The 22,620-nt window shown below is 45.8% G+C and overlaps 1 protein-coding gene across 4 annotated transcripts in view; it reads left to right on the forward strand.

Annotated features, from left to right (window-relative positions):
* The first annotated feature begins 2,095 nt into the window (after positions 1-2,095).
* The window catches only part of CGNL1 (cingulin like 1), a 154,592-nt gene continuing 134,067 nt past the window's right edge, over positions 2,096-22,620 (forward strand). For 3 of the 4 annotated variants that reach the window (XM_080807427.1, XM_080807425.1, XM_080807428.1), the window contains exon 1: positions 2,106-2,162. The gene's annotated coding sequence lies outside the window, so the exon portion shown is untranslated. Of the gene's footprint in view, positions 2,163-22,620 lie in introns of all 4 variants that reach the window. The other variant, XM_080807426.1, reaches the window with a different exon arrangement.

Consider the following 22,620-nt stretch of genomic DNA (forward strand, 5'->3'; position numbering starts at 1 on the left):
GGCAGACACTTAACAACTGAGCCACCCAGGCGCCCCTGCTTTTTATTTTTTAAAAAAGATTTTATTTGAGAGAGTGAGCGCATGCAGGAGCAAGGTGGGGGTTGGGGAAACAGGGAAATACAGAGGGAGAGGGAGAGACTCCCCAGTAAGCCTGGGGCCAGAAATGGGGCTCAATCCCAGGACCCTGAGATCATGACCTGAGCTGAAGTCAGATGCTTAACTGACTGAGCCACCTAAGTGCCTGTGATTAATGCTTTTAAGACACTTAAGAAATACTTACTGAGCGCCTACTTTCTAGAGCTCCCACCCATCATCTCTGTTCTCTGTGTCCATGAGTTTCTTTTTTTTTTAAGATTCCACATTTAAGTTGTCTTTCTCTGACTTATCTCACTTAGCATAATACCCTCAAGGTCCATCCATGCGATTGCAAATGGCAAGATTTCCATCTTTTTTTAATGGCTAAAATAAAATTTGTATATATATATATCCTTTATTCATATACATATTTGTGTATGTTATATATACATACACTTTCTTTATCCATTCATCCACCGATGGACACTTAGGTTCTTTTCCTATCTTGGCTGTTCTAGATAATGCTGCAATGAACATGGCAGGGGTGGGGGGATGTGCTTATATCTTTTTGAGTTAGTGTTTTCTTCAGATAAATACCCAAAAGTAAAATTGCTGGATGATATGATGGTTCTATTTATAATTTTTTGAAGAACTGCCATACTGTTTTTTTATAATGGATGCTCTAATTAACATTCCCAACAATGCACAAGGGTTCCCTATTGTCTACATCCTTACCAATAGTTACTTCTTGTCTTTTCTAGAATAGCCATTCTAACAGGTGTGAGATGACATTGTGGTTTTGATTTGCATTTCCCTGATGTCTTTGCATAGTGATGTTTACATCTTTTCATGTATCTGTTCGCCATCTGTATGTCCTCCTTGGAAAAATGTTTCTTCAGATCCTCTGCTCATTTTTAAATCAGTTTGTCTGGTTTTCCATTGTTGTTGTTGTTACTGAGTTTTAGGAGTTCTTTATATATTTTTGGATATTAATCCCTTATCAGCTATATAATTGGCAAATATTTTCTTCCATTCCCTATTACTTTTTAAAGTCTTCTTATATTGTTACTTGAGATTATTGAATTTTCAAGTGTCTTCTTCATTCAGTATGTCTGCAACCACTGACTTACTAAGTACTTACTTAGTACTTACTTACTTACTTAGTACTTACTTACTTAGTACTTACTTACTAAGTCAGGTTGCCTGACATTTCCATATTTTCTCAGGCAACTTTCACACCCTGGTGGGATAGGTATCCTGTTCCTCATTTCATACTTGGTCTCAGGCTCTCCCAGCTGGTCAGGGGCATCCTGCAGTTTCCCCTGGAACGGGCCCAAACTAGATGCTAGAAATCTGGTTTCCAATCCCAGTCCTACTACCATCAACTTTGCGACCTGGGGCACCCCAGTCTCCGACCTCCCTAGCAGGGACAGACTTTTATTATTGTTAGATTGTAAGTGGCACCTATCACCTGACACCCCTCCACCAGTGTCTAGACATAGTAGTTGCTCAATAAATATTTGTCGATTGCGGTGGAAGAAAAGTTACACTTCAAGTTTCCGCCCAGTTGGGGTTAAAAGGGCTGCAGGGAGGGGTAAAGCGAAAACTGGGCTCAGGGGCCGCGGGGGCGGGGCGGGGCGGTGGGGAAGACAGGCGGGGGTGTCGGGGAATTTGGAAAGTTGGAGGCTTGCAGGAGAAAGACACCCAGCGATGGCGGAGGGGGGGGGTGTGGGAGGACATTCCGATCCCGGGCAGGGGGAGGACAAAGCGTCGCAGGAGAGGGGCGTGAGGCGTGCGGTGCGGTGCGGTGGGGAGAGGTGCGGGCGCGGGGCGGCGCGCGCGGCCCAGCCCCAGTCGGGGTGCGGAGCGGAGCGGGCGGCGCGCGGGGCGGAGGCTGGGGAGCGAGGGGGCGCGGGTCCCGCGGCCGCCGGGCTGCTCTCGCCCCCGCGCGGCCCCCTGCCCCTCCTCCCCGGAGGGCGGGGCGGGCCGGGCTCGGCCGGCCTCCTGGCGGCGCCGCGGCCCCTGTGCTCGGGCCAGGCTCTGCTGGCTGTGGTGGGAGCGGGACCTGGGCGGCGGCGGCGGCGGCGGTGAGTGAGGCGGCCTCGGGCGCTGGGCCGGGGGCCGAGGTGACTCCGAGGCGGCGGCGGGACCGGAGGGGCTGGGGCTCCGCCAGGTGCGCGGGGGCGCGTCCGCCCTGCGGGCTCGGGACCGTGCCGCGCCCGCCGCCAGGCGCGCGGGTGCCGGGGCTGGAAGGTGCGCTCGCGGCTCCCGCCCGCCGCCCGGCCCGACACATGGTGCGGACTCCCGCGGAGCGGCGTCGGGGCTGGGGGTGGGCCTCCAGGACCCACCTCCCTGCAGAGAAGAGGGATTGGCAGCCTTTGCGCCCTGCCTCGACCCCCGGGTTCCTGTGACAGCTGCGAGGAAGCCAAGGTCCCAAACGGAGCACCTCAGCCCCTGTCCCACCCGGTGTTACTGAATTTCTCGACGTGCTAGTCCAGACAGCCCCTTGCAGAGAAAGGGCTTGCGGCCGCGGCTCTCTCCCCGGCCGTCCCGGGCCAGGCAGGTCTTCCCTGAAAGCCCCCGCCTCTCTCACAGCACAGAGCCTTGCTTTCCAAGGGACTTTTCCAAGTTGCATCACTCCTTGGCCTCTAGACAGGTGCTTGACTATCATGTTGGACTTACACAGGATTTTTAAAAACTTTGTGTGTTTACTGTGTGCGGACCCCTTCCACCCCAAGGAAGCAGTGCCCTTCCAGCGCTGTTCAAAACACATTGAGAATTCTTTTGGGGCACCGGTTCTCAAACTTGGCCGAAGATCTAGGGAGTTGTTCTTTTTTCTTTCTTGCTTTCTTTCTTTCTTGCTTGCTCTTTCTTTCTTTCTTTGTTTAAATACTGATGTCTAGGTCCCATCTCTAGAGATCTCATTCAGAGGGTCGGGTGGGAGGTGGGGCAGTCTGGACTATGGGATCAAGAAGCTAGGTGATTCTTAGGTGCAGCCCCATTAGAGAACCTCCTGGCTTTGGCGCTTGCTTTCACAGCCACTTTTTGTACGGGGGACGATCGGTGCTAACAGCTCATCCTCACTCTTGACTGCCTGCTGTAAGCCACCTCTCCACCTGGAGAGCCTGTTGGGGGGTGCTTGCCAACCTTAGACTGCAGATGGTGCCTTTTTCTGGAGTATGCTTTGTTGCTGCCTTTCCGTTTACAGTAAATATTGCCTCGGCACTTTCTGTCCAGGAGGTGGGAAGTGTAGGAATTAAAGCCACAAAGTCCTTGCAGGATCAAGGTTATAATACAGGGTTGTCCTGCTCAGGCAAAACAAAGTGTGACTCGTTCTAGGGGGAAAAGGTTTCAGATTAAAAGGAGGAACAGTACTTAAGGGATCCGGGAACTTTTGGAGACCCTCTGCCACAGATAATGGTTTTGCCTGTAATCTGAGGATTTGTTCTTCAAGAAAGCAAGCTAACAAGATCCTTAATTTGGCTGATTTTGTGTTAATGTGCCAGCATTTGTGACTTAAGCTTATTCCCGTTGTGTTTAATCACACAGTGGTTGTAACACAGTGTATATTTCTTTTTGATACAGTAATATCTGAATTACAGAATTGGTGCCTTACAGTAGCAATGCACAGCTGAGGTGAGTCCTTAGCCACGTTTTGGATGATCTTAAAAATAACAGGGAAATAGGACTAAGGAAAAATTGAACATGGGTATCTGTATTGACTGAATTTGATCATATATATTTTATTAAGAAAGTGTGTTTTCAGTGTCTGTGCTATTGTGACAGTCTGCTTGGATCGTGGTTAATTTTCTCTTGTATCCAAGTATGATGTTTTTATTGGATTCCCACCCAGATGTTGTTACCTGGCCACAAACCAGTGGCTATTTATTTATTTATTTATTTTTAGGTGTTGACTGGAGCTCTATTTGGCATTTTTCTTAGGAACAGGGTGACTTTTAAGAGAAAGCTCTCCAGAGGTGGAGAAATGTTTGAGTTCATTTCTAGCCCCTCCCATGAGTCAAAAGAACCATTCATTTTTGGAAAAAAAATTGTGTGGTTCTGCCAGTTGGATTTTCTTTTTCCCACCTTCTGCTTCCATACCCTGCTCCTATCACTGTGTTCAATTGCTGGAAATGGGGCCGCTGTGGGAGCGGTCTTAATTGTCTTGGCTTGAGAATGGAGGTTATGTGGAGTGCATGGTCTCACAGGGTGGCCCCTGACCTGAATCCTCAACCTTTGGGGAACAAGACCATATGGAAAGTGTTTTCCTACTTTTGATTTTTTTTTTTTCCCTCCTTGGACCAGGCCAACAAAATGAAGCCTGCCTTATTGTGGTATTGCATGGTATCGTGTGGCTTATAATCTTTCTAATCTTGTCGCCATTTTGGGGGAAAATGTTTATTTGAGGATGCTGTTGAATTCTTGGTGTCTGAGAAGTTGCACTTGAACAGCAGCGGTTACACTGAATATACTAGCACATCTGGCCAAAAAAAAAAAAAAAAAGTATCTGTGGCTCCAAACAAATTTATTGAACTATTTCTCACTTAGGGCTTGCAACTCTGATATTCTAAAGTGACTGGAAATAAGTAATGGAAAATGAGAAGAAAGTTAGCGAGGGGCTTCTTCATTTGGAGGAAGGGTATATGACACTCAAAAGAGTGATTTTTGGTTGGTGTTACGAGTAGACTACCTATTGGTTTCCTCTTTTTTTCTTTCTTTAAGTAGGGACAGTTAACTTGCTTGTACAGTTGGGGTGCAGAGTGGTTAAGGAAATGGAATGGCTTCTGTCTACGGCCATACCACCCTGAACGCGCCCGATCTCGTCTGATCTCGGAAGCTAAGCAGGGTCAGGCCTGGTTAGTACTTGGATGGGAGAAATGGAATGGCTTCCTTAACTGCCTTTCCCCCTGAAACCCATTTATCTAAGAGATGCTATCGACCTTTAAAAAACAACAACTGATTCTGTGCCTTTCCTTTCTTTCCTCTCTCTGATCTGGGCAGTGCAATGGCTGAGAGGTTGGCATCAGCAGAGAAAAACAAAGTTCAAGGGAACTGAAAATTGGGTAATTTTCCCTGAATGACCAAGTTGGCTTACTTTATTTTGTCACATGATTGGTGTTATCAACAAACAAGTTACAGCATGAAGACTCTGAAAATGGAAAAGAAAAGAAAAAAGGGATGTGACGGGAATATCACCACAGTTGACTGGCTTTCCTGTCGGGGAAGCTTATGGGAGTTTGCAGTCCAATGCCCAGATTCCAACCTGCCTTTGCCTTCCTCTGTCAGGCACTGCCCTCCCTCAGTCCCCTGAGCCAATATACCCTAGGAGAGACAGTGCCTCAATCTTAAATTCACACCAGGTTTTTGTTTGTCCTTCGTTTGCCCCGATTACCGGCAAAGCTCTGCATTCTCTTATTGAGTTCTTGGGGAACAAGGGACATCCCTGACTTAGGGTGCTTGACGTCTGGCGGAGATGAAAACAGTGGGTGACAGTAAGCTGGGAGCTCTTATAATCACAATACACACATGAAGAACTGTGAAGGGCAGCCAGGTGGCCCTGGCCAGCTGCACCTGGACAAATGCCTTCTCAGTTCATGGGCAGACTCCTGGGAAGCTTTGTTTGGGTTTAAATTAGAATTTACTAGGTTCGACATCAAGGCTTTTTGTTTTGTTTTAAGTAGGCCCCACAGCCAGTGTGGAGCCCAACGCAGTGCTTGAACTCACGACCCTGAGATCAAGACCTGAGCTGAGATCAAGAGTCAGATGCTTAACCGACTGAGTCACCCAGGCGCCCCTGGACATCAAGTTTTACATGACTGACGTCAGTATGACAGAGAGGACAAATGATGCAGGGAGGTAGTGGGGAGTGAGGAAAGGAGGCTGGATTCTGGCAGATGCCTTTGGTGGAAGGAGCGCTTAACTGCGCAGTGCAGGGCATTCCCTGGGGTTGGGAAGCTGGTAGGGGACCGGGCTGGATCCATTTGGGGCTGCTGGTAACTGGCAAAGTAAGCGTCCTTAGCCGCAGCTACCTCTGCTGGGCGGGCGGGAGAGCACACGGGGCCTCCTTAAAGACACAGCTGTGTACTTTTAGAGCAAGTGATTTGCTTCCTGTCTGCAACTCCAGCCAGCAAGCAACACTCATTCTTTATCATTCTGTTGTCACTTTAGCTCACATTTCTTTGGACTGAGAACTGGACTTCACACTGTTTTTCCCTCCGGAAGGTGGTTTCCAAATAGCTGACCCATTGGGCTAATAACCCCGGGGTTATGAGAGGTGTTACCTTTTGTTTGTTGATCCCCTTCCGAGCACCGGGTCCTGTGCCCAGCGCTTGTCTTCTGCAGCTCCGAACCTGTACCGACTCCAGAGGCAGGTGACAGTGGCTTCACGTTACAGGTGAGGAAGCTGAGGCCCAGCGAGGGACTGGGTCCTGCGGTAGCTCACAGCGCTGCAAGGGAGTAGCAGAGTGGAGTTTCGAGAGCCTTCCGTGGTTTCTGCTGCTCCGTGTACTAAAGCAGAGCTGATTAAGAAAGTGTGTTTTCTGTGCCCTGTTTTTCTAACATCCAGTCCTCTAAGGTTTGGATTGATTTATCATTTCCTTTTACCAGGTGATATGTTTTGCTTCTTAATGGAGAGGGTAGATTAGGCTGTTCAGAAAGACTGAATGGATCCCACACCCTAGATGAGAGAGAGCCCTGCATTTCTGCAGGCTCTGCAAACTTCTGAGTTTCTGTAGCTACTTGGCTGTGGTGTAAGAAATTAAAAGCAAAATCCAGTGTTGAACATTCTGGAACAAGATAAAGCTGTGCACGTTCAGTTCTTATTTATGTGGTGCTTTTGACAAAAACAAACCTTTGCTGCATAGCAATCAAGTTCCTAAAATTACAGGTAGTAAGGGCTTCGAGGCCCTGTGGGGCTATAATTAGTAAAGATGAGTTTAAAACAAGGTTATGAGTGTGTGTTCATTACTATGGTGGGTTGTAGCTCAGTATTTCAACCTGGGAAGGATTGGCTCCAGGGAACATTTGCAGGGGACTCAGTACAGGGTCATCATGGAAGTATGTTCGGGATTAGGGCACAGGACATTTGTCATGAACATAGACAATTTCTGGCAGCCTGGCTGGCAGCCTTTTTGTTTATAGGGACAGGTTTATTCCCTGCCACCCAGTCACGTGGCATCATTTCTGCTTGCACTAGGTACACAATGGTTCAGGTTGTTACTATGTAGTTTTTTTTTTTTTTAAAGAAGTATAAAGCCCCTTTATTATTAATAATCTTTCACTGCTGTTTATCTGGCCTTAATCACAGAGGACTGAGGCAAGGTGACCAAGATTTTCTAGTTTTGGCTTCAGGAATTCCCTTGGTTTTTACCTCTGACTCCCCCTAGCTCGCTCTCCTTGCATTTTACTGCATTTGAAACAGGCCTTCTGCTTTCCCTTGCAAATCTATAGTCCATACCAGGGAGAGGACCTATTGTGGCAGGGACTCCTCCTGGGGATCCTGTGACATCAGTATTGTTAGTCCCATTTTCCAGGTCGGGAACCTGGTGAGGTCTGGAGTTGGGTACTAAGTGGGAGTTTGGGGATTTCAGACTCTAAACAGCTGGCCTCTTCGGACTTCATTTGAAAGAAAAAAGAAATGGCCCAGTTATCAAAGCCATGAAGACGTTCTGTATAGCCTATGAATTAATATAGATCTTTTTTTTTTTTTAAAGATTTTATTTATTTAATTGACAGAGAGAGATCACAAGTAGGCAGAGAGGCAGGCAGAGAGAGAGGGGAGGAAGCAGGCTCCCTGCCGAGCAGAGAGCCCGATGCCCAGGACCCTGGGATCATGATCTGAGCCGAAGGCAGAGGCTTTAACCCACTGAGCCACCCAGGCGCCCCTGAATTAATATAGATCTTTGAACTTCATTGTAGCTGTATTGGTCACTTAAAAAAATTTTTTTTTTGCCTAGGGGATTTTTATCCTCCTTCTTAAAAACAGTGACTTAGAATTACACAGCAGCAGCTGAAAAGTTGATTATCCTCTCTCCTTGCCCTAATCTAATATCAAAAACCTGGAAAGTTTACTGAGAGTGTGATTACAGTGGAAGCTTTAGGAGCTGGAGAGGAACTGATAGAGAAAGAATGGAGGGAGAGATAGGGGTAGTTGGCAAGAGACTGTAGGGTAGATTTCACCAAATTTAAGATTTCTTTTCCTTGTGAGTTTTTGGTTTGGGGTTTGAGCCCATTTGTTCCAGATGCAGGGTGACTGGCTCAGCCTTGCCACCCTGGGCCACCTGTGAATATTGGGGGTGGGGGATGGTGAGGGCGTAGGGAAGGAGAAGAAAGAAGGGAAATGGGGAGTGGGCGGGGATTAAAGCCTGGTTGCCTGGTGTCTGGCCTGCTCTGGACCGGACAGCACTAGGTCCCTGCAGTGAGGCTAACTTCTTGGGTGTGAGGCAGCTGGGTGGTGTACAGAAGAGAGCGGGTGGGGGGGGTTCATCTTTGGACTTCCCCAGATCAGTAATTCTCATAATTACAGCAGATCCTCCTAGAGCATTTACTTCCAGCTCTATCTGGGAGACTTCTAATATAGCAACTCTGGGGACCAGGTACTCCCATAAACCCATTTTACAGGTGAGGGAAACAAGGCCGTGAGACACTGGGTAAGTCATTCATGCCTACCGAGTGGTGGGCCCCGGGGTTCAGACTCATCTGGAGTTTTGTTCTTAATGGCTCAGATGGTCTCCCTAGACCCAGAGCTCTTGTTGCTGCTACATTGGTTCTTTCATTCCTTTGACCAAAAAAGCCCTGCTTGTATAAGCCTTTATCTCACAATTAGAATACCATCTGTGTATGTGCCCTCTGTGTATGTGTTCTACTTCCCACAAACCTGCAAGCAAACCTATGAGGAGGAGGGATCTCACCACTGACTTGAGTATCCTTGCATCTAGCCGAAAAGAGGTGCTTGGTGAGGTTTTGTGGAAGGAAGGATGGAAGGTAGCGGCCTTTGGGAACGTAAAGATGTCCCTGTATTTCTTCTCTCTCTAGCAGCTGCAGTGATTTCTTTTCTTTTTTTTTTAAAAGATTATTTATTTATTTATTTATTTGACAGAGATCAGAAGTAGGGAGAGAGGCAGGCAGAGAGGAGAGAGGGGGAAGCAGGCTTCCCGCCAAGCAGAGAGCCCGATGCCGGGCTGGATCCCAGGACCTTGAGATCATGACCTGAGCTGAAGGCAGAGGCTTTAACCCACTGAGGCACCCAGGCGCCCCTGCAGTGATTTATAAACAGGAAAAAAACAAAACAAAACAAGAGAGAGCACAGGGGAGTGTTTCATAAAAGTAATCAGAATTCCTGAAAAAAAAAAAGCACATTTAAAAAATGGAATTTGGGTTCCCGGGGCCATGATCTCATGTTTGTGGGAAAAGCAGTTACTATTGGCAGTGCCCCCCCGCCCCCCCCCCGGCATTGCAGGGTGCTTTGTGAAGAAGGAGGCCCTTCAGACTGAGACATTGTTGGGACGGCTCTTATCGGAGAGCCAGCAGACCATATTTTCTTTGGGGCTGAGCACCAGATACCAGGAGGCTCCAGGTCCCCCATCTATTTTGCTAGGGCCACAGACGTAGAAAGTGGCTCTGTCCCTTGTGTCCTCATTCTGTCTCCACAGCAAGGGAGTGGGAGAGCATGTTGGGCTTTCTCCGGCTTGTGTCAGGAGCCACGACTGCCCTTCACCAGGAGTGAAGCGTTCCGGGCAGCTCCCCCTTCCATCCAGACGGACTTGTTTACTCACCTATAAAATGGGGGTGTAGTGCCTGCCTCATAGAGTTGTTAGGACCACGTCTTTTTGACACAAGAGACTGGCTTTCAGGTGTGGCCCTGCTGGGGACAGGTGGTGATCTCTGGAGACATTCTTGGTTGTCAGACTGGGGCTGCCGGTGGCTTCTGGCATCTGGCGGATAGAGGCCAGGGATGCTGTTAAAGACCCTCCAGTGCCCAGGGCAGCCCCCACAACAAAGAATCATTTGGCCCCAAAAGTCAGTCCTGTCAGGCTGAGAGCCCTGGCACGTGGGCGGCTGTTTTTCCACATTTCTTACCAGAGGGAGCCAGGCCAGGGGCCGAGAGAGCCCTTCTTTCTTAAGTAGGGAGGAGGAAATGGAAATGAACCTTTTATTGCTGCCTCTGGGGTTCCTCACAGGTGCCCCTCTCCGTCAAGTGCTTAGCTTCATTTGTAATTGCTTGCATCTCTTTACATATAAATAATACACATACATTTGCATATCAATAGCAGTAACTTATATGCTAAACCCCTTAACTTCTGGGGTAGGTTATAGTCTCGGTCTGCCGTCTGGTCTTCCGTGGCGGGTGGCAGAGTGGGGCCCTGCGTGGAAGCCAGGCTCCTGCCCGGGTGTGTGGCTTGAGGTCGGCCACAGACCTTGTGAGGCTTGCTTTTCTTTTCCTTAACAGAGGTCAGGTAACCCTCCTATCTCATGCTGTTCCAGGACTAAAGAAAAAGAAATGAAATAATTTTCACGTGTGCCCACATGAAAATTGCTGTACGCATGTGAAGCTTCGGTCCGGCTCCGAGGCGTGCCTTCTGGTGGTGTGTTTCAGAGAGCCCCGTTCGTAAGCGGCCACTCAGTTAAAGGCGCCGAAAAGGATTCAGGCTCAGTCGCCAGAGAATGCTGTGTTGCTGGTGAGGTGGAGCCTGGAAAACATTCCAGCAGCGAGCGTGTGACTCGGAGGCAGTGCAGGGGTTGAGAGGATGCCTGTGGCTGTGAACTAGCTGGTACCCTCCCTCTAGGTTCACCCTTTGGCTTTTCCCTTATTTGTTTTGTGACCCTGGGCCACCTCCTTGACCTTCCTTACACCCCGGTTTCATCACCTGTGAAACGAGGCTGATGATAACACCACCACCCACCTGAGCACAGGTTGGGGAAGTGACGTGTCCTTGAGAAGTGTCCTTGAGTGGGTGGTGTGCATGGGGAGCTTAGCGGGACAAATCTGTTGTTATTAGGAAAATAGCATTAATTATTACTTTGGTCTATAGCATGTGTAATTTTACTCAGGTGAGGAAGGGATGGCTCTTGGTCTAAAAGGAGCTGAAGAAGGTTTTCTCTGGAGTTTCCAGTATCTTTTAACATTTCAATGTGGTACAAGACACGTAACATAAGATTGGCCATTTTCACCGCATTGAGCAATTTAGGTTTTCAGTGGCATTAAGTACATGTACAGCGTTGTGCAACCATCACCGCTAATTCCAGAACGTTTTCCATCCGCCCAGAGGGAAACCCCATTCCCGCAGAGAAGTCACTTCCCGTCTCCCCCACCCCAACCGCAGGGCCTGCACCACCTGCTTTCCTCTGCAGCTCCCTGGGAGTCGCCTGTCCTGGACATTTCTTATACACGGCATGCTACACTATATGGCCTTTGTGGCTGGTGTCTTGCCCTTTGTTTCAGGCTTTCCAGGCGTCTCCACGTATCCCAGCCAGTGCCGGGACCTCATGCCTCTAATTTACCTGGCCTTTCCCGAGATCAGCCCATGCCTCATTTCCATTGGCCTGTGCTTTTCCCAAGTCCTGTCCGGTTTGCAGGCATTTCAGTGTCTTTCTTCCTTTCTTCCTTTTGGCCTTTTTTGGCCCGCCTTCTTTTTTCCACGGTTCCCACCCGGTGATTCTAATGGCCCTTGAAATGAAGACTGGAATGAAGCAGCCTGGTTCTTGGTGCTGACGGGGAGCAGGTCTTATCAGGGATTTTGTTTCTGTTGAAGAATTAGCTGCAGGAGTGCACACCGGGGGAGCTGCGCTTCGTTTCCCCAGGACAGAGTGGCAGGTTTTAAAAACAAGTGTCTGGAAAACACCTACCAGGCCCCTTTCATTCCTCTGTTTAAAAGCCTTCCACAATGAGAAGTGGCCCTCAATGAAGTTGGTTAATAAAACCCTCCCCCCCGTTTTAAAGCATTCTTGGGAAGTGTTTACACTGAACGCCACTGTTGGCTTCTAAATGAGAAGCTGTGGAGTGAGTGATCCTTAACCTGTGACTTTAATAATATCCTTTGCTTGAGATTTCCAGGTGGAGGCTGGGCCAGATCTGTAGCTTGTCATTAATCCAGACAATCTTGACTCTCTCCCTGTCCCTCCCCCTTCAGGCAGACCCAGAGAAGATCAGACAGGCCTAAAGCCTCTCGGAGATGCAAACTACCTCCCTGGAGAGGGACCGGGGTGAAAGGGAGTGATGTGTTCCCCACAGCCCCTGTTTTGACCTTAGGAACAGGGTGGATGGCTTCAGTAACAAGAGCTGAAAGCATTTGGGAAAGCAGCTCTGGGCTTCTGGGGCTCTGGCCCCAGAATTCGTGGGGGATCCGAATTATGCTGGCTGAGGACAGGAGGGTGGGGAAAGACCAGACTCAGTGGCACAGGTTGGGATTTACCGAGGGGCAGCAGGGCCTGCTGGTTATCAGCCTGGCCTCTGGCCTTGGACTGCTCGGTCCGAATCCTGCTTCTGTACATGAGTTCATATGTCTAAGGTGCTTGGAGCAATGTCTGGGTAGGGAGGTTTTACATGCATATGTTCTTCTCATTCTGGCACTTTGCTTTTCTGAATTCCCAGTTAGAACTGTAGCAGTGCTCCTTGCTTTCAGAGCTTATTTACCTGTGTACTGGCAGGCTTGTGCAGTCCATGGGAGAGAGTGGTATCACTGGACCCTTAAAAAGCATGACTTCCAGATGGAGAAATCATGCTTGATGAGTCTCTAAAAGCTCTTTGAGGGAGGAAGTAAACGTGGGAAGAAAAAGGGCAAACCCATGGATATGGTTTTACAGTTCTGAAAGACCTTTGAGAAGACTTCATGCCCAAGCCTATTGAATGTATGAGTCTCCTACAACTTTCTGTGTGGAGGAGAGTTTAAGAAGGAATATGGCTGAAACCATCTTCTATTTGTCCTCAATAAGAGGAGAAAGGGGAATGGTGAAATCTTCGCATTGCAGATGAAATGAAATCTTTTTAAAAGTAAAATGCAGGCGTGCCTGGGTGGCTCAGTGGGTTAAAGCCTCTGCCTTCGGCTCAGGATCTTGATCCCAGGGTCCTGGGATCGAGCCCCACATCGGGCTCTCTGCTCAGCAGGGAGCCTGCTTCCTCCTCTCTCTCTGCCTGCCTCTCTGCCTACTTGTGATCTCCATCTGTCGAAAAAATAAATAAAATCTTAAAAAAAAAAAAGTAAAATGCCGAGACGTTGGAGTTAAACCATAAGGAGTTCTGTGGTTTTCTTTTTTGTTTGTTTTTAACTTTGGACATTGTACAGATATGTCAGCTATACGTTTATTTTTATTTTATTTATTTATTTATTTATTTTTTAAAAAATTTATTTATTTGTTAGAGAGAGAGAGAGAGAGAGAGCACGAGCACAGGTCGACAGAGTGGTAGGCAGAGGCAGAGGGAGAAGCAGGCTCCCCGCGGAGCAAGGAGCCCGATGTGGGACTCGATCCCAGGACGCCGGGATCATGACCTGAGCCGAAGGCAGCCACTCAACCAACTGAGCCACCCAGGCGTCCCTATTTATTTATTTTTAAGGATTTTATTTATTTGAGAGAGGATCTGTGCACAAGCAGGGGGGAAAGGGAGAGGGAGAGGGAAGAGCCCACTCCCCGCTGAGCAGGGAGCCCGACGTAGGGCTTCATCCCAGAACCCCGAGATCATGACCTGAACCAAAGGCAGATGCTTAACCAACTGAGCCACCTGGGCGCCCCTGAACTATACTTTTATTATTTATTTATTTATTTATTCATTTTTAAAGATTTTATTTATTTATTTGACAGAGAGAGAGAGAGAGAGAGAGAGAGAGATTGCAAGTAGGCAGAGAGAGAGGGGGGGAAGCAGGATCCCCGCCAAGCAGAGAGCCCAATGGGGGGCTTAATCCCAGGACCTGAGATCATGACCTGAGCTGAAGGCAGAGACCCAACCCACTGAGCCACCCAGGTGCCCCTGAACTATACTTTTAAATAATTCATTTGTTCTCTGTGGCTGCACCTCGGCAACCAAGGCTTGAGCCTGGGAATTGTGTGTGCTGCCTCATGTGCCACAGATCATGGGTGCTCAGTAAATATAGGTTGAATGAATAAGGAAAAATTAATAGAACAAAGGAGCTCATTAAAAAATAACTTCAATTCTGTCTTTACAAAAATAACTTCCCCTTTCTGTGTTTTAGTTAAATAGTACATTTGTAGAAGGAAGTAGATTCCTCTGTCAGTAAGTAGACAGATAGGATCACTTACGTGCACAGATGCTGAATGTCATCCCTTCTGTGATTTAACCTTGGACAATAAATGAATGAATGACATGGAGAGAAGCTTTGTTAACCCGGAGCTCTTTACCTCAGTAGGATTAGGGACCTTGGAGTTTTGCTAGACTAAGATGACGCTGGCAAGAATTGGTTGCCTTTGTATTTTTTGTTTTTCTCAGCTCCCTGTGGGCCAGCATGGTGCCGCATGTATAGAAATGGTCTGCATGTTTGATGAACGAAGTAAGTTCTCCCTACAATAGGCACAAGTGTTTTATTATCTCATGTCTAGTATGTACCAGGCAAATTTATCATTGTCTTTTTTGCTTTTACAGTGGTTATGTTCATTTTTGCTGCATAATAGTGCCGGGTAACAAACAACCCCAGATCGCCATGCCTCACAACCACAAACATTGATTTTTCCCACTTGGTCATCTGTTGATTGGGTGTGGTCAGGTTGGCCTACGCTGGCCTTGGCTGGGCCAGGCTTCCATTTGGCTTCGGGTCTCTTCCGTGTTTCTTATTCTGGGGCCCAGGCTGAAGGGGCAGCAGTTACCTAGTGGCTGTGTGTCTTGGGGTGGATCACTGTAGCGTAAGATGTCAAGTGGAAACGCATGATGACTCTTCAGACTTTAGCTCATAACTTCCAAATGTTCTTCCAACATTCTTTTGGATGACAAACACATGGCCAAATCCAGTATCAGTCAGGTGGGGAAGCGTGCTTGGTCCATTCTAGTGGGTCATATTGTAAAGTCACATGGTGAAGAACGTGGCTGTGTTACTCCATTATAGTGAAGTGGAGTGAAGCATGGGAGAACCTGGAAAACCAGTGTCTTGGGAGCTTGCGGAACCTAGGCCAGCTGGGTGAAGAATCAAAGACGTTTTGTCCAGCTGCCACCCTAGGCCTTGGTAGTTATAAACTAGCCTGACACGCACTGGCTCCTGGGTAGCTGGATACCGTTTCATATTCATTCACTGTGCTGGTGCTCCTGGAAGTTCCGAGTATCTGTGGGAGGGGCAGAAGGGATGCGCTGGGTTTCCTTCTGGTCAGTAGTCATGACTTGATCTGCTCCCACGGTGATGGCAAGAGAGCAACAGGTAGAGCAAAGAGGAAAAACAACAGGTAGAGCAAAGGGCCAAAGTATCCAGGGAGGCTGGAGGTTTGGCTTACCCTCTGCAAGGTCCCTTCTCAGTATAGGTCCACAGGAGTGACCACTGTGGACCGGGCAGTGACCCAGGGCCTTCATGCATGCTGTCTCATCTTTATAAGGACCCTGGGCCTTCGTTTCCAGAGTCCTCCTTTTCTACCTAAAGAAACAGGCCTCAGGAGGGCTAGGTGACTTCTCTTAGGCCAAGTGGCTCAGAGATAGCAGATCCAAAGTAGGTGATCCTAGTACCCAGTCTAGGGCTTGTCCTTCTACATGCCTGTGACCATCTCAGCCTAGCAGAGAACTGGCTTTAGGGCGCTGCAGCATATCCCCGCCCTGTGATGGCAGCCTCTACTTTCCTGAAGGAGTCAACTCAGCCTCGTGCCTCAGTGCAATGCCTAGGGAGGAGCAGAATGAAATTTTGGCCAAGAGGAGTCAGCCTTTGTATTACCTCTTTGCCGGGTGTCCTTTTTAAATGAACTGTCAGGCTCTCCAAGGAAAAAAAGACTGACCACTAAGTGAGAATGCCCCGAGAACAGACGGGAATGAGGGGGGTGAGGAGCTGAGACACCCCCAAGCGCCATGGGTAGGTTATAAAGCCAGTGGACTTCTTTTTGGGCAGTGGTTTGGCAGTGGGGATACCTTCACCAGCAAGTAAATAAAACTCAATTAAAAGTCGTTTAAATACATAAGAGACTCTTAATCTCACAAAACAAACTGAGGGTTGCTGGGGGGAAGGGGGTCAGGAGAGGGTGGTGGGGTTATGGACACTGGGGAGGGTGTGTGCTATGGTGAGTGCTGTGAACTGTGTAAACCTGACGATTCACAGACCTGTACCCCTGGGGCTAATAATATATGTTAATAAAAAAATAAAAAATTTTTAAAAAGTGGTTTAAATAGTAAAGACATTTATTATCTCTTGTAAACCATAAGTCCAAAGGTAGGGCAATTTGGGCATTAATTAATGGAAGACCCAGATGCATTTCCTTTTTTCTCTTTGCCAGTCTCAGTGTTTGATTTGTTCCTGAGCTCATCTCTCCTATGGTCCTGTTGTGGCTGCTGCTGCTCCAACCTGTGTGCTCATATACAGTGATGTCCTGGGACAGGAAAAGAGGAAAGCAGAGGAAACCTTTGCTAGGAGCTTCCTCCCCCTTTGGCAAAACTGGGTCGGATGGCCACCCCGAACTGATGACTTGCATGGGAGAGTGGGCTCCCACGGTTCGCTTAGACCAATCCGTGGGTTCAGTAGAGGTCCAATCTTTCCTGAAGCAGATGGGTACGAAGAGGAGAGGGGTCGAAACTGGAGCTTTGCTGGCTGGGGGAAAAGGGCAGTTGTAGGCAGCCAGTGGTGTTGGCCACAAGATTATCTTTCAAAATTAAGAATGTGTACATTCTGACTCAACCCTTCCACGATTAGGAATTTATCTTATGGATATACCTGCACAAGTGTGCTGGCAAACATACAAAGATATCCATTGCAGCATTATAATAGCAAAACACTGGAAATAACTTAAGAATCTTCCAGTAGTGTACTGGTTAAATATATTAGTACATTATGGAATTGAGCAAATCTGTAAGTACGGATAAAGAAAAATTCACGAAATATACTTTAAGTTTTCTTTTTCCTTTTTAAGCAAGGTGCATTGGTATGTATCCTGAGATCCCATTTTTTAAAAAAAAATCTTAATTCTTGATTACGAAGATAAATTTCTGTGAAAAGTCCCTAAGAAACGTGTTATTTCTGGGCTGTGAAATTCATGGTATGGTTGGGAAGGAAAATTTCTTTTTCATTTCATGTCCTTCTTGACTCTTTGAATTTTATAAAAATCACTGTATGTAGTACCTTTATAATAAAAAAAGAAAATAACAGGTATTAGTGTATGCAGGAGCTTAAGGAGAGAAAACCAGGATCCTAATGTGGGCATTCTGAGGGGATGGGAGTGCTGTTTGGCTGTGTATGATTGGCCTGAAGGGAAGCTGGGGAAGGAGAAAAATCCAGGAGTGAAACAGGGTCATTTAAAAAAAAGAAAAAAAAAATCTCCTTTGGTATCCTGCACAATGCCTTACACATAGTAGAATCAAACATACATTTGAAGAATGAATGAATATTTAGATCAAGACCCAAAGCAGCTTTATGAAGTGCCAAAACCCAACTTAGCAGCTCAAGTCAGCAAGAAAATCGATTCTGCTGGAAATTAATTTTGAAAATAAAATATGGCTTCTGTTTCCTCCTATTTTCTTGAGCTCCCAGAATCCAATTCATTGCTAAAAATCAATCTGAGTATGCAACTTTCTGTTCATCATTCATCTCAAACTGAAACCTACTGCGCCAAGTTCTGAATAATAAAGCTGAGTAAGGTTTTTACAACGAGGGGTAGGGCAAAGCAGGAACCACCATCATGTGTTGGCTGTTTTTATAGTTGTGGCTTCAATGGAGAGGTATCTGGATGGCCTAAACTGAGCAATTATTTTTGTAAGCAAAATAAGGCTCTTTGATACTCCGAACTAACAAATCAGAAGATTAATTATGTCACTCCGATAATAGGAAGAAAGCAGGTAATATAGTGAGATAGGGATTTTCTATTTGGCCAGTATTAGTAGAAAAGTATGGATGTGCTTATTGGTGAAATGAAAGTATTGTATGTAGTTGTATTTTCGAGTAGAATTCTCTGCCATGTGGAAAAGCAAAAGCATATGATTATCGAAAAGTCTTTATATTGGAAAGGGCAGGGAGAAGGGGCAGTAGGGTGCTTCCATTATGTTGTGCTGAAACTCTTCATAATTCCTTTGCTTGAGGGCTCTCTCTGAATTTGATTCTTGTATATCAAAGAAAGAATGTTGTAACTGACATTTCCATTAAGTTGCTTTTAACTTTTATACCCTTGGGTTTTAGCATTTGGCTCTCTGTAATGGCCACCGGATGCCCAGTTTATTCAGACAATAAAGATACCGTTGAACTGTGGTAAGATCATTTCCTTTGGAATAAAATGAAAAGCTTTCTGCTCTCACAATTGGAGGAAAATGTAAAATTTTAGTAGGCCTTTTCTGCTAAGACTGAAAAGAGTCCATGTTTGAACACCATCAACTTTGTGGCTCAAATGTGCCTTGGAAGTTTCCAGCAGGCTTTTGAAATAAAAGAAGCAAAAACACCTTTTCAGTGTGTGTTTTTGTAATGGATCCTTAGAAATATTTGAAAGAAGAGTAATATTTCACATCTTTGTTGGGATTATTTTGGGATCCAAAGATCCTGAGATCATTGGTACATCGTGCTCTAGAGTGGACCTGATTTAAATTACTTGTGTGTGTGTGTGTGAGAGAGAGAGAGAGAGAGAGAGAGAGAGAGGGAGGGAGGAAGGAGGGGAAGAAGGAGGAAGTAAGAGGTAGAGCAGAGGGAAGAATGATATAAGAGCAGGGAGGGAGAAAGAGAGTCTGTGTGCATGCGTGTGTGGATCTCTACAGACCCAAATGGTTATGCTCACATCACATAATGTTAGTATACATCCTCCTCTGGTTCAGACAGTCTATCCTATATCTGCAAATTCTTGTGATTAAATTTGATAATTTTATTTATTTGTTTTTTAAGTAATCTCTACACCAAACGTGGGGCTCGAACTCACGACCCTGTGATTAAGAGTTGCATGCTCTACCGACTGAGCCAGCCCATTTCTCCTAAATTTGATAATTTTAGATGAAATCTGCATCTATATCAGAAAATATAAACATTAGGGTAATAACACTTCTGTGGTGCTTGGTAGTGCTTGGCACTGGTTTAAGCACTTCACGCCTATTAATTCACTTAGTCGTTAATAATAACCCTATTATTTTCCTATTTTTACAGTTGAGGAAGGCACAGACAGATTAAGTAACTCACCCAAGGTGATGCAGTTAGTAAGTAGTGGGGCTGGGTTCAAAACCAGGTAGTTTGTCTTTGTCTTTTCTCAGTTGAAAGTAAATGAAAAACTAATTGAAGTAAAAATTCATGAGATTTGAATCCTTCTGAAATCTACCAGTTAATCTTGTAAATCGGAGACTTTTCTCCTGGTGTTGATAGTGTTTCATTTAACTACAATAATCTATGTACTCTGAGTTCCTTGCTTCATGGTCAGCATTTTCAGTTATGTTACACGGTAAGAACATATTTTGTACATTATTTTAGTTGTGATTCTGACTTACATTAAAGGACAGTAGATTTAGCTAGTCAACAAGAAAAACTTTTTTTTTTTTTTTTTTTTTTTTTTTTTTTTATTTGTCAGAGAGAGAGAGGAGCGAGAGTGAGCACAAGTAGACAGAGTGGCAGGCAGAGGCAGAGGGAGAAGCAGGCTTCCTGCCGAGCAAGGAGCCCGATGTGGGACTCGATCCCAGGACGCTGGGATCATGACCTGAGCCGAAGGCAGCTGCTTAACCAACTGAGCCACCCAGGCGTCCCAACAAGAAAAACTTTTATTTAAAGATTTTATTCATTTATTTGACAGAGAGAGACAGTGAGAGAGGGAACACAAGCAGGGGGAGTGGGAGAGGGAGAAGTGTGGGGCTCGATCCCAGGACCCCAGGATCATGCATGACCTGAGCCAAAGGCAGCCGCTTAACAACTGAGCTTAAACAACATGAAAAACTTTACAGAGAGTTCCTTGTCTCCTCTTTCCTTAGGGAAGAAAGATGAGCTCTCTCAGTTCCCAAATGACTCTGTAATTTAAAATGAATTATTCCACTGGAAGAAAATATTCTTTCTCCTCCTGCAGGAAGCAGCTACTGCTTTCAGAAAAGAAGCTGCAGTCATTTTTCTCTTCAATGGCCTGGATTTAGTCCTGATGTGTGACTCTTGCCAGTTTCCTTTCTTTGAAATCTCAGCAGCGGCGTAACTAGTGATTCACCCTTCTTGAAATAAATCTTGGGGCTCGCGTTCTTTCTACACAGACAATTTCTGAATGTCCGGGTTCCTGCCTGTGCTTTTGGCCTTGAGTTATGATGGAGAATGAGCTCCCACTGGGGGAGATGGTATTCCAGAGTGACTGAGAGCTAAAAGCCAGGGGGAGTGCCTGGCACTCTAGTGAGACCTCAGGAGATGATCACCTCTGCTCTGGTTGTTGGGTATCCGGCCGTGTCCTCATGCTGCACTCTATGGTAGACACTGTGGGCATTGTCTGCTTCCATTCCCAACACATTCCCCCTGGCAGGTGCTGTGTTTGTGTCTGTCCCCACTTATAGATGTAGACACAGCAGCTTAGAGAGGTGGAGAGTTTGCCCGGGGCCATATGGCTAGTAAGTGGTTAGAGCTATGGTGCAAACCCGGTTGGTTTAGTTTTTTACGGTAGAAAAGTACAGCAATCCTAAGTGTATAGGGTTTAATAGAACTTTTCACTTCCTCACAGGCATCATTCCTCAACACAGATGACAACCTTCCTGTTTATATCACCATAGGTAATTTTTTTTTCTTTAACCATAGGTAAATTTTGACCATTCTTGAACTTCATAAAAATGGAATCCTATTCATATAGAGTGTGCTCTTCTGTGTCTGGATTTTTTCATCTGACATTGTGTTGACATTCATGCATGGATTTGCACTAGTAGTCATGTCTTTTTTCTCATTGCTAAATACATTGCTATATTTCTCACTGTATATTTCATTGTTTGACTGTACCTCAGTAATTGATTTATCTACTCTACTGTTGATGGACCCAACATCAACCCCCAAAAGGGTTGTTTGTATTTCTTGGCTGTTATTAAAAGTCTTATTTAGTATTGGTATGTATATTCTTTTTTTTCCAAAGTGGTCTCTACATCCAACATGGGGCTTGAACTCAAGACCTGGTGATCAAGAGTGGGGTGCTTTTCTGACCGAGCCAGCCAGGTACCGCCATGTAGATTGGGTCTTTGGTTCTATATTAGGAACAGAATTGCTGGGTCTTCATTTTTGTGGAGCTGTGGTTGATACCATGAAACAGTTTTCCAAAGTGGCTTTACCAGTTTACATTCCCACCTGGCAGTGTGAGTTTCAGTGGTTCCAGTGTCAATGCTTGGTGTTGTATGTCATCTCCATTTTAGTCCTATAGTGAGTGTGTAGTGGGACTGTGTTGTATCATATTTGGTTTTGGATCAATAGATGCTTATTGTAAAATATTTGGAACATCACAGAAAAGTATAAGATGAAAATTAAAAAACTTTTCAGTTCTACCATCAAGATGTACAGGTGTTAATATTTGGGTATATTTTCTGTTTTCTCCACTACATATGTGTATGCATGGGTATGCTAAATATGAAACTGGAGTTGTTTTGCACAAACAAGATACTGTTAAAGGGGATATTTTGGGTGCCCATATAATGAAATAAGAAAGCAATGAATGGACTGCCCAGGAGTAGAGTCCTAATGATATTACAAGTGTACATCATATTGCCATTTGCTTATTTTATTTGGAGGAAGAAGGAAAAAGGAAAGGAAGCGAGCATCTATTATGTACTGCCATGCCCTGGGTACTGTGGTGCTGGGAAGTGCTGTACACGTCCAGAGGGGACCTGTGTGCTATGAGAAAGTGTAACCCACACGGCAGCCATCTCCCATACAACATGTTTGAAAAATAAGTCTTATTTCACACCTAATAACAACAGAGCATGTTGGAAAACTGGGCTCATGTCCCGGTGTAAATGGAGTTTAATTAAACTGATGGGTTGTTTTCCCCGTTGCAATGGTACACACACTACTATTGTTTTAACCCACTTGAACACTCATGCACAGAGAACACCACTTTGAATGGAGAATACGTCATTATTTGGTGCATAGGCGTCATATTTTAACAGTTGTCCTGTTTTCTTCAAATGCATGAAATCCAACTCTTTGTTGTTTTTGGACGTTGAATCTAATCTCAAAATCCTAATTAAAGTCTATATCTGAGTAATTTGCATTATTGGCTGAAATTTTCATTGGTTTGAAAGGTGGAACCTTGTTCTTTGAAGCCATGTTTCATCTCCTGAAAACAAAGGACTAAGTTTTGTTGCCCAAAAAAATGCATTGGGGGTGGGGTAAAGTAGAAAAAAAATACACAAGAAATATATAGTCTTTTTTAAAAATTTATTATTATTTTTTTTTAAAGATTTTATTTATTTATTTGACAGACAGAGATCACAAGTAGGCAAAGAGGCAGGCAGAG

Source organism: Martes martes, assembly GCF_963455335.1.
Source record: "Martes martes genome assembly, chromosome: 7".
Classification (NCBI taxonomy): domain Eukaryota; kingdom Metazoa; phylum Chordata; class Mammalia; order Carnivora; family Mustelidae; genus Martes; species Martes martes.